The sequence below is a fragment of the Mytilus edulis genome, chromosome 11 (assembly GCF_963676685.1).
Source record: "Mytilus edulis chromosome 11, xbMytEdul2.2, whole genome shotgun sequence".
Classification (NCBI taxonomy): Eukaryota; Metazoa; Mollusca; class Bivalvia; order Mytilida; family Mytilidae; genus Mytilus; species Mytilus edulis.
The window spans coordinates 80,551,006-80,563,625 of NC_092354.1; the positions used below are offsets into that span (position 1 = coordinate 80,551,006).

A 12,620-nucleotide genomic window follows, 5' to 3' on the forward strand; every position below is an offset into this window, starting at 1 on the left:
GATGTAGTGTCTAAACTATAATCCATAGATTTTTGTAAAAATTTGCCAAAATGTTTGTTTTGTTCATGCATCGTTGACAATGTAATGGACTTTGATGCGACTGTCATACAAGTGAGAGGTTTAGCTAGCTATAAAACCAGGTTCAATTCACCATTTTCTACATTAGAAAATGCCTGTACCAAGTCAGGAATATGACAGTTGTTATCCATTCGTTTGATGTGTTTGGACTTTTGATTTTGCCTTTTGATTTTTGATTTTCCTTTTTGAATTTTCCTCGGAGTTCAGTATTTTTGCGTTTTTACTTTTTTTTATATCATTTTTAAAATAAATATAAAAATAATAGGTCACGGGATATGCTTTCAGATAAGAAAAAGAAAATATAGGTTCACGGGACCTGTTTCCTTGCTGAATAATACAATAGGTAATTCGACACATTCTATTGTAAAAGAAACTTGAACTGAATGATCCGCCCTTACAATTGAGTGGCATCTCCTTATGTGGCAATGTTGAAAAAATGAATCAAACAAAGATATTGTGTTTTTTTGTTGGTATAATACAACCATTAATACGATAAAACATTACATTTCTTACACATGTATTACCTACTCTCAAATTTTACACATTTTATAAAAGATATAGATCGATTGTTTTCTGGTATTTCAAAATCCAAGTAGTGGAAGTCTTAATAAATGCTTAAATGACAGACAACTACTCCTATTATACACTTTAGAGTTACTTTTCTGGTTATAAATCAAACAACCAGTACTAATGAAAAATAAGTACTGACAATTAAGAAAACAAACTACTTGAATACCAACTGACCTCCTTTTCCACCGCCGCCTCCTCCGCCTCCGCCTCCTCCTCCACCTCCTCCTCCTCCTCCTGCTAATAGTAATGTCAAGCCTCCGCCACCACCGCCTGATCTAAATCCTCCGCCACCTCCACCACCACCACCACCGCCGCCATATCCATCGCCGCCATAGCTGCCTTTTGTGCAATATGCAGCTCCGACCAAGCTCACCAGAATCAAAGTTATCATTGTCATGGTGACTGAGGTTTGACGATGTTAAACCAGTGTGGTGATACAACTGCTAAGATCTGTTTTTATACTATTCGATGTTTTGATACCTGCTTTGATCAAGATTGATAATGTCTAATCAATTAAACTTACTAGAGCATTGGTGAATCGACTTGTTTTTATAGCAATCATCTATCAAATAAAAAAGTAAGATTTACTTTTTTCTAAATATTTATTCTTAAATACTTTGAAGTCCATTTTTTATCAAATTACATCATTGTCAGTATTTTCTTAGAGAAAAAAAAAATACAACCAAATATTTAAAGGACGTAGAGGTGTAATCGGGACGGCGAAGCGGTATTTATGACACCTAATGGCTAATTTTTAAATCTGTGCATTTTTCAAGCGGCTTAATTTTTGTCTTAGTTAGTATATATGTTACGGTAATTTACAAAATCAGTTTTTTGACAAATCACTAACCAGTGAATTTGAAAAATGTAAACATGTTTTTTTTGTTCTTACATTTGTCTTTGTTCTATTATTTATATTACTGTTACTGTTGGATTGTTTTATGTGATATCCATGCTGCGTGACTCGGTACTTAAGCATCCCGTCAATGTGTTTGTAGTGGAATGAACTATTTGTGTATTCTTCTAAATTCTATATAACTTTTGTACTATTTTAAATCTTGGTCTATTTATGAAATTAATTCATACATACTTTTGATTTTTTTTAACCCTGTATGCTAACATTGCCTATGTGAAATTTTAAAATTGTTTGTATATACATTAAACGACAAATATTTGTGACGTTTAAAATTTCCTGACGTCAGACACGCGAATCAAAATATGGATACTGCAGTCATCATCGTGTAACAATTTAAAAAAAATCAGAACACAAAACCAGTTATATTCAAACACATTCATTGATTCTTCTTCTTCTTCTTCGGAAGACCACCCTATTTGCAGGGTCACCGCATTAAAAAATGATATGACTATAAAAGAAACAGAATTACTTGAATACCAACTGACCTCCTTTTACACCACCGCATTCAATATTTTTTTCTAAATATTAATCTTAATATTTTGTAAATAACTACGCATTTTTAAAAATTATCTGAAACTAGGATATTTTAATGCGGTGACCCTGCAAATAGGGTTGACTTCCGACGAAGAGGGAGAAGAATCAATGAGTGTGTTTGAAGATAAAGATTACCTTAGCCGTATTTTGCACAACGCTTTGGAATTTTGGATCCTCAATGCTCTTCAACCTTTTTTTTACTTGTTTGGCTTTATAAATATTTTGATTTGAGCGTCACTGATGAGTCTTATGTAGACGAAACGCGCTTCTGGCGTACTAAATTATAATCCTGGTACCTTTGATAACTATTTACACCACTGGGTCGATGCCACTGCTGGTGGACGTTACGTCCCCGAGGGTATCACCAGCCCAGTAGTCAACACTTCGGTGTTGACATGAATAACAATAATGTGGTCATTTTTATAAATTTCCTGTTAACAAAACTTTGAATTTTTCGAAAAACTAAGGATTTTATTGTCCCAGGCATAGATTACCTTATGCGTATTTGGAACAACGTTTTGGAATTTTGGATCCTCAATGTTCTTATGTAGACGAAACGCGCGTCTGGCGTACTGAATTATAATCCTGATACCTTTGATAACTATTTGTGTTCTGTTAATTTGTTCCTTTTAAAATTGTTACACGGAGATGACTGCTGTACCCATATTTTGACTATTTTATTTGTAATGTCTCTTTAGTTCTCGCATCATTATAAATATAACGGAATTTGATGAATCTGTCATCAATGTGAGAGGGTTAGCGCTATAAAACCAGGTTTAATTCACCATTTTCCGCATTTGAAAATGCCTGTACCAAGTCAGGAATATGACAGTTCTTGTCCATTCATTTTTTATGTGTTTTGTTATTTGATTTTGCCATGTGATTATGGACTTTCCGATTAGATTTTCATTTAAGCTCAGTATTTACGTGATTTTATTTTTTAACGAATTGAAGATTTCGTAGAATTCCAACACATTTGTTTTGTTTCACTCTCAGCTTTGAATATTCTCGGGGGTCGCTATCTTATGAGTTTACTTTTAAGTATATTTGTTAAAGCTCTAAAGTCGTATCGGATTATCATCAACACTAAAGTTAATGTGTTTTTGTACTGTGTAAAACCCAACAGAGAATACACATGTTCATTGTTATAAGCCGTACTTTACTTGTTTGGCTTTATAAATATTTTGACATGAGCGCCACTGATGAGTCTTATGTAGACGAAACGCGCGTCTGGCGTACTAAATTATAATCCTGGTACCAGTTACATTCTAATAAGTAACCAATACAAGTGGAAATCAGGGAGAAACCAAATGCTTAAAAACGATAGAAAATTTTGTAAATTATGTACGTCCAAAAAGTGATATTAGTTTTATTTACAGAAAGGCCTTATCAATAATTATTTTCTGTTTAACTTATAAAACTCAGTGAAACATATTACACTGCTAAGCTTTTTAATATTTTCAAAGTTCACTTATCGTATGCCAATGTATCTACGTTTCAAAAGTCTAGGTACATCTCTTGAAATAAAATGTAGGGGTTTAATTTGTGTTTTATGTCATGTGTGTTGGAGTTATGAAACTGACAAACATATATTACAGTAATAATCTTTTTTTTCTTTACATGTTTTACTTAGAACATACTTCTAAACCACATTTAACTGACGTTTCCTTGACATTCGCCATTTCTATTTTATGTTATATTAAACATCTATCGATTATGGTTTCCTCAGCTGGTCGTGTGGTCTAGCGCGCCTGATACAGTGAAGGCGATTTGGTGTCACGATATCTTAGTAGCATCCCGGCGAGGGAAGAACAAACAATTTGCGAAATCAAATTTACAGATCTAACATTGTTAGGTTGATGTTAAGACGAGTTGTAAATATATATTTCAAACATTTCAAAAACAATTGCATTAACCTAATCAAATAGAAGACGATTGTAATCATCACTTTCTACAAACAGAATTTGACAGATGGCCATTTAATTTCTTGATGTTAAAAGTATACAGTAAAATCATAACTAACACTGATTCATTGCTAGAAAAAATGCTTTTCACCCTCAGGATGTCCTTGCGAAGAAGAAGGATATTGACCCTAATTCAATTGTGCAGTACGAAGATTGAAGACTCACCGAGTTTATCATTATGTTGACATGAAGATTACAGGAATATATTCCAATGTAACGGTTTTTAACGAATTTTTAAAACGCAACACAAACATAATCAAAATACTCTATACATGTGCTATATGTAATTATGGAGATATTTGATCAATCTCCGTTAGACTGGTGCACGATATGTAAACATAAAGAGATATAATATATAGCTTCGTGAAACAGATGCTTGATATAAAAACATAAAGATATTATATAAACGTCCGTCAAACAGCTGATCGAAATGTAAACACAGAGAAATTAATTAAACGTTCGTGAGATAAATGCACTTCGACAAAATGACATGTCTTCATAGCCTAATACTTTACAGCGATAAAATCAGTGTCAAAAAAGCCGAAGGGTCTAGTGAGCTTTTCTCATCACTTTGCATCCGGCGTCCGTCGTCGTCCGTCGTCGTCGTCGTTACCTTTTACCAAAATCTTCTCCTCTGAAACTACTGGGCCAAATTTAACCAAGCTTGGCCACAATCATCATTGGGGTATCTAGTATAAAAATGGGTGGTGTGACCCGACCCGGCCAACCAACCAAGATGGCTGCTATAGCTAAAAATAGAACAAAGGTGTAAAATGTAGATTTTGGCTTATAACTCTGAAACGAAAACATTTAGAGCAAATCTGACATGTAGTAAAATTGTTAATCAGGTATAGCCCTATCTGCACTGAAATTTTCAGGAGAATCGGACAACTGGTTGTTTGGTTGCTGCCCCTGAATTGGCAATTTTAAGGAAATTATACCGTTTTATGGCTATTTTCTTGAATACAATTATAGATAGAGATAAAATGTAAACAGCAATACTGTTCAGCAAAGTAAGATCTACAAATAAGTTAGTATGACTAAAATGGTCAGTTGACTCCTCAAGGAGTTATTGCCCTTTATAGTCATTTTTTACCAATTTTTCGTAATTTTTTCTAATCTTTTACAAAAATCTTCTCCTCTAAAACTACTAGTCCAAATTTAACCATACTTGGCCATAATCATCATTAAAGTATCTTGTTAAAAAAATGTGTGCGGTGACCTTGTCAACCATCCAAGATGGCCGCCATGGCTAAAAATAGAACAAAGGGGTAAAATGTAAATGTTGGCTTATAACTCTGAAACCAAAGCATTTAGAGCAATTCAAACGTAGGAGTTAAATTGTTTTGCAAGTCAAGATCTATCTGCCCTGAAATTTTCAGATGAATCCTACAACTGGTTGTTGGGTTGCTGCCCTTGAATTGGAAATTTGTAAGGATATTTTGCTGTTTTTGGTAATTATCTTGAATATTATTATAGATAGAGATGAAATGTTAACAACAATACTGTTTAGCAAAGTAAGATCCACAAATAAGTCAACATGACCGAAAAGTTCAGTTGACCCCTTAAGGAGTTATTGCCCTTATAGTCAATTTTTAATAATTTTGTAAATTTTAACAAAATATTTTCCTCTGTAAATGGGTCAAATTCATTATAAATTGAAATAATTGTAAGAAGCAAGAATGTTCAGTAAATTAGGATCTACAAACACATCACCATCACCAAAACACAATTTTGTCATGAATAAATCTGTGTCCTTTGTTTAATATGCACATAGACCAAGGTTAGAGACACAGGCTCTTAAGAGCCTCTAGTTTTATTGGTTATAATTGATTATTGAAATTCGTTTTGATTTAAAAGAAAATAACAATATACAATTATGGCCCATAGGAAAGATGAATATCTAAAATTGGCAACAGGAGAAGGTTTTTTCATTGGAGGCGCAAATATTCATCACATATACACGTATGTTTTTATACCGAACTAACGGTGATAGACCTTTTGATTCATTGAAAAAGAACTGACCTTACTTTAGTAGCAAACACGAGTTGACGTTTGGAAATACATTAGTGTCTTAGAACTTCTCACATGTACAACCAATGTAAAATAATTTGTAAAATTGTAATTGCCCTGAAAAGGACAGTTTGTAAACGTAATCATCAGCAACTGATCTAATATTTTGGTATCACAACCAGTCCACTGATACTATCAGCGATTAAACATCAAAGTAAAAATGCACAAATTACAGATTAATAAATAAGACAAACTGTGTTCGATAAACTCGTCGTACAAAAGACACACATACATAAACAGAAACAAAGATTTAAGTGTATTTTGAGTAATACCAAAATGTTCGAGGTTTTTATATGTCTTTTGATATTAGTAAATCGATTTCAATTGATATTTTATAGTGTCTCTCTCTATGTTGAGATGTTAAACTATTGTTTAAGATTATGGTGAAGGCAGTTACTTGTTAAAACGCTTAAACCCGCTGCATGTGTGTGCACCTGTCCTGTCAGGATTATGATGTTCAGTAGTACTCCTTTGTTGATATGGTTAATAAATGTTTTTCGTTCTCGTGTCCTATATAGATTAGACCGTTGGTTTTCCCGTTTAAATAATTTTACACAATATTTTTGGTGATACTTTATAGCTCGCAGTTCGGTAAAAACCAAGGCTCAAATTTGAAGCAATGTTTATGTGAACCAACCAGAAATATGTTTAGATTGTGTAATTGTAAATTCTGAAGACAGAGTCAGTCAGTCAGGTGTTATTCCAATTGGTCTCAGTGATTATTTCATTGCATACTTTACTAAACAACTTGAGAGAAAAAAACAAACTTATATAGAGGAGAAGGTTTAATTATATTTTTGAAGAGAAATGTAGCTTGGGTTAAATTCAAAGATATTTTCAAATTAATTTTACCAGAAGTAGCTCCAAAAAGATATGACTTCTGAAATTATTAAACATATTAAAAAAAAACCTTTTAAATATGTATATAAAAAACAGAACAGAAGGAGAAAATTAATTTTGTACTTAATACATATATAGATACATATGATAAGGACTGTAATGACTTTTGTGGTTAGAAATTGCAGCCCTTTTTCTAGTTGAAAATAATTTAACTTTAATACTTAATGAGGAAAATATTGTTCTTGGATCAGAGTCTCGGGATTATTACATTTATACATGTCGCTTTAATACTTCATTACCGACTCTTATAGGTGTCATAGCTATGATTAAAAATTCCTACCGAATAGAAAAAATATCTAACTCCTTTTACAGATCCCCTAAAGCAAGAGAGAAATTTGAAAGTAAATGGGAATTAATTAAAAACTTAGTTCACATGTGAGGAGAGATCTTTCTATTTTGTACTTACTTTAGGCTTTATAATAGTATATGAAGAATCAATAATATGTTGATGCACATCACAACTGGACAGTGATTTGTGTGCATCTCAAAAGTACTATCTATGTTTATTGATAATGTTAATAAAATTGAGACTGGAATATATATATTGATATACTAGTTTTTGTTTGATTGTATTTGAATTATCTCCCCTTGACATAGGTTGACATTTATTATGTGATTCTGTCCAACATGTTATCTGTTTATGATCTCTGGTAGCCTGTCCTGGTACCTCTCATGTTCAACACCATTGCATAGGCAGTGGTGCATGTGGCTACAGGAGAAGGCTGATGCCATCGTTAACCTTATCAGCATATTCAGGTATTCTAATCCAGAGTGATAAAGGATGTGTATGATCGAGAAGAAAATTTAGAACAATTAGCATAAACAACTTTTTAATTTTAGACTGTTATTGAAAAATTTAATATCAATACATGTATTATGAATTAACTATATAATTATGTATCACAATACTTGATATATTTTCAGATGAAATAAAAATAAATTACAAAAAAAAACTGTAATGACTCAAATATATAGTGGGTAACTTTTTCATAACTTTGTTACAACTATAGCTGATAATAGAGTAGCCAGATTACCAACACTTCCAACAAGTATTTGATATCATGGATATGAAATCAGGTATTTCAGGCAGTGGTCTCACAAAAGTTTATCTAATATCTCTATGTTTACATATCGTACAGATGCTCACGGAAGTTTATTTAATATCTTTATTATATTCACATATCGATAAGACGGTCCGGTATATAATTAATTGGTAGGGCATATTTTTAGGCAATAAATAAAAATTAAAAAAATCACACCTGCTCTTTCTCAATAATATTTGTACAGTGTGTTGTACTTTTTTGGGACAAAGTATTAAGAAAATAATAGAAAACTTAATCGGCTCAAAATATGGACATTTTATGTTAAGGGGGACTTGAAATCTTTAGACAGCTTCACTTTTTTACTTTTACTTTAAAAATCATGACCCAATTTTTTGTTTACAGTATAATATCAACCCCTATTTTCAATTGAGGCATAAAACATGGAGAAGAAAATTAAGAAGGGGTATACAAAAACTGCCTAGTAACACGCTGGTCACACTAGAGACTATATTCGTAGACGATAACTGTGGTTCGAAGCAACTATTTCACGGAAGTTTATAAGTTATCTTGGTGTAATCAGGGGTGTACAGAATGGGAGTATGAATTTTCAACAACGGTGTAAAATTCCGTACACCCCTGATTACACCAAGATAACGAATTTATTTCTAAAGAACAATTCCTTTACTCATTTTAAAATCATGATGTAAAATTGTTAAAATGGTGATGAATATTTTCCAGCGTAATATTTTTTCAATGTCCATGTTGCTGCACATTGTCAAATACTTTTTTACTTTATTTTGGGAAAAATTCAGAGAATTTTTGTGTTCTTTTGAGTTTACAAAAAAACAAAAAAAACTTATTTTTTAATTATTTTTTTTTTCAGCTTTTTCTTAATATTTTTTTTCTAAATTTTTTTTTTTCTTTTTTTTGGCAAAATTTTATTTTTTAATATTTTTGGGAAAATATTATTTATCCCCGGGTGAACAAGGGTGGGGTGTTATTTACACCGGGCTAGTCAACCAATCAGATTACAGTATGTTTGCTGCACAAGAAATAATATCTTATATTCCTCTGTTTACATATCGAGCATCTGTCTCACGTACGTTTAATAATTGGTATATTTCAGTCAACACAATGATAAACTGGAGGACTCTTCAATCGTCGTATTGCACGATTCTATTAGGGTCAATAACATTATTCCTAGAAAGAAAAAAAAACACTTTATATTATGCTATACACCGTGCACCTTTAACACCAGGAATTTAAATGGCCATCTGTCAAATTCTTTTTGTAGAAAGTGATAAATGCATTCGTCCTGTATTTGATTAAGTATTTGCAATTGTTTTTGACATGCATGATAGATATATGTATATTCTGTCGGATTTTCTTTTTCGATTGATGTTGAATAGAACAGAAAATGGAAACGGGGAATGTCAACATACTCAAGAAAACGTCAATTTACTATGCGGTTCAAGTATACAACTGGGAAAAATAAAAATAAAAATGGAATATATTTTTCTCTGTTTCATAACTAAAAAATAAACCAAATTAAACATCTGCATTTTTTTTATTAGTCAATGTACCTAGATATTTTTTACGTAGATTGATTATTATAAGATTGGGAAACCTTAAAATTATCAAAAAGTTTATTATAATAATAGGTTTCTCTGAGTTTCATCAGTGAAACAGAAAATACGAATTCCTCAAGTAAAACTAAGATTACTGATTTCAACCGGTTATTTTGAATGTACGACATTTATACAAAAAATATTGCTGAAATGTATCTTGAAGGAAGTATTATAACAAATTGTATTGATTTATAATTCAATGTATGATTATCCGCTGTTAATTCAATGTACTTTTTTTTCTCTCAGAGTAACAATGATCCATTTGGGTTTACAAATGGTTTAGACATAGTACAAAACAAAAACAAATTAATATTTTTGAGTTTTAACAAAATAACTGAAAGTGAAATACAAAGTTTAACATGATGTACCATATATACAAACTAATTAAATGCATAGCTGATTGTAAATTTCAAAATAGCCATAAGGCGACTAAAAAACCACTTCTGTGTCTTGATTGCACCTCTACGTCTTTCAAATATTTTTTTAGTTTAATTTTATGCAAAAATACTGACAATGATGTAATTAAATCAACGATGGGCTGAAAAGTATTTAAATATATATATATTTGGAAAAAAAATATCTTAGTTCTTTTCAAATTTGATAAATAATTGCTATAAAAGCAAGTCGATTCACCAATGCTCTAGTAAGTTTTATTGATTAAGCATAAACAATCATGATCAAAGTAGTTCTCAAAACATCAAATAGTATAAAAACAAATTTTAGCAGTTGTATCACCACACTGTTTTAATATCGTCAAACCTCAGTCACCATGGGTATGATAACTTTGATTCTAATGAGCGTTGTCGGAGCTGCTTATTGCACAAAAAGCGGCTATAGTGGATAAACCTAACTTAAACGTAACTTACATTTTAACTTCTAAAACACAAAAAGACCTGATTTTTTTCCCCTCATGTTTAAATGTTGTCTTACATTCTTTAAAACTGTAGAACTGATGAAAACTATTGACTTGCTTGTCTCTGTAGTGTCGTAACATCTTTAATGTCTGGTCAGTATCTCATTAGTCCTGGGAACAAATGATTTGACGCTTGCTCAAATACCAAAAATTCATATATTATTTTGACACCACATCTTCCTTAAGTTAGAAAAAAAAAACGTTGTATTTAGACTTGTGCATCATCATCTATTTTACCTTAAAATCAAAAAAAGTTTAACCTTATTAAAGGATATGGATCTGGATATGGTGGTGGAAGCAGCGGGTATAAGTTTCTGGTCAGTATAGCATTAGTCCTGGGAACAAAGGATTTGACGTTTGCTCAAATACCAAAAATAAAAATATTTCTACGTCTTTTTCTGTTGACAAATTCGGGATATAATTGACAATTTTATGAATGTTTACAATATTTTTTTTCGGATTAAATTGATGTAGACAAGGTGTCTCCCTCCATCTTGGATTTCGCAATACCAGAAAACAATCGCTCAAGATTTTTTTTTTTTACAAAATTGTTAAAATGTAAACTTTTAGTTATTTATTGGACAGTAGAATGCTTCTGCTACATAAATATGGACTGTTTTTGACAATACAATGCACATATATCGGGTACTAGCACCATTAAGTCATGCTAAATTACTGAAATCTTCACAATTCTAGCATTTTAGTTAAATTTTAGACGGTTTTCGTGTCAAACGAAAGTGGCCGCATTCGTGTTCATCCTTGATATTGAAATGTAAGTTGTATTTTATGATAATACATAAAATATATAAAGGTTGAGGATGAACACGGATGCGGCCACTTTCATTTTTGACAAAAACCATCTGAAAAGTGACATTTTTCGGCATATATGGTAGATTTTTCATATTTGAGCTTGGATCGGGTCGTTTTTTATGACTAAATCAGTTAAAATCTTTCACATAAACTAATTGATTCAAATGAAATAGACACTTAAGTGTGTAAAAAGTGGTCAAAATCTTTCGTAAGATGAACCTGAAATTTGAGGCCAAAATCGGTCCTTACCGGACCTACTCCTTTTAGCCTTAGTTTACATCAATCTACAAGCTATAAGGGTCCCACAATGACTATAGTAATTAAAAAATGCCAATAGGTACATTACGTACCTATTATACATATGTATATTGCAAAATGCACTGACGTATTTTGAATGTATAAGGCGCTTAAATTTTTACACGAATATAATAATATATTTCGGATAAACGCCAACAAAAGTTATCCAACGACGCATACGTGTAAAAAAAAGTACATCTATAGAAGTGAACATACGCACTGTTAAGAGTGTTTTTTTTTTTATTTGATCATTTTTTTTTTTAATTTGCTACATTTGAACGCTTGGGAAATGAAACATCCATTTACAAATGTATGTAGGTACTAGGTGCGCAATTTTTGTATAAAAAAACATAATTTTTTCTGTGGTTTACTTTAAGAATTTTTGGAATGAAGAATTAAAGAGGAAAACAGTTGGTTTGAGAAAAGAGGTCTGACTAGGTTCCATTCATAATCACGGCATGATAGCTGTTTGAGTATACTTAGATTGAAGTTTTTTTTTTAAATGTCCACCGATTAACACATGTATAAGCAAATGTAAGGAACGAATAGGTAAAAGGGTACTGAACTGAGTATTTACGCATTAATATGGTTGTTTCACCTCTTAGAACCAATAGCTATTACCTGAGGCAAGAACAAAATGAAAAGATTTTGTTTAGGAGGTGCAACCTATAACGCACGTATTATAAGCGAATAAGTAACAGGGCAATCAGTCTAGCGCTGAAACGGGTATATACATTAATAGGGTTATTTCACCTTTATGAACCTATAGCTCACACCAGACAATAAAATATGTTTTTTCTTAAAAGGTGCAATGTATTACAACATATTAGCAAAAACGTAACGGTATCAGTCGAGTGCAGGAATGGGTACAAGTCCCTAGTCAACAGGCTGTAA

The 12,620-nt window shown here is 31.8% G+C and overlaps 1 protein-coding gene across 1 annotated transcript in view; it reads left to right on the forward strand.

Moving 5' to 3' along the window:
• Positions 1–12,620, forward strand: part of LOC139496383 (fibroin heavy chain-like) — a 101,828-nt gene that overhangs the window by 45,765 nt on the left and 43,443 nt on the right. The gene's annotated exons all lie outside the window — the stretch shown is intronic.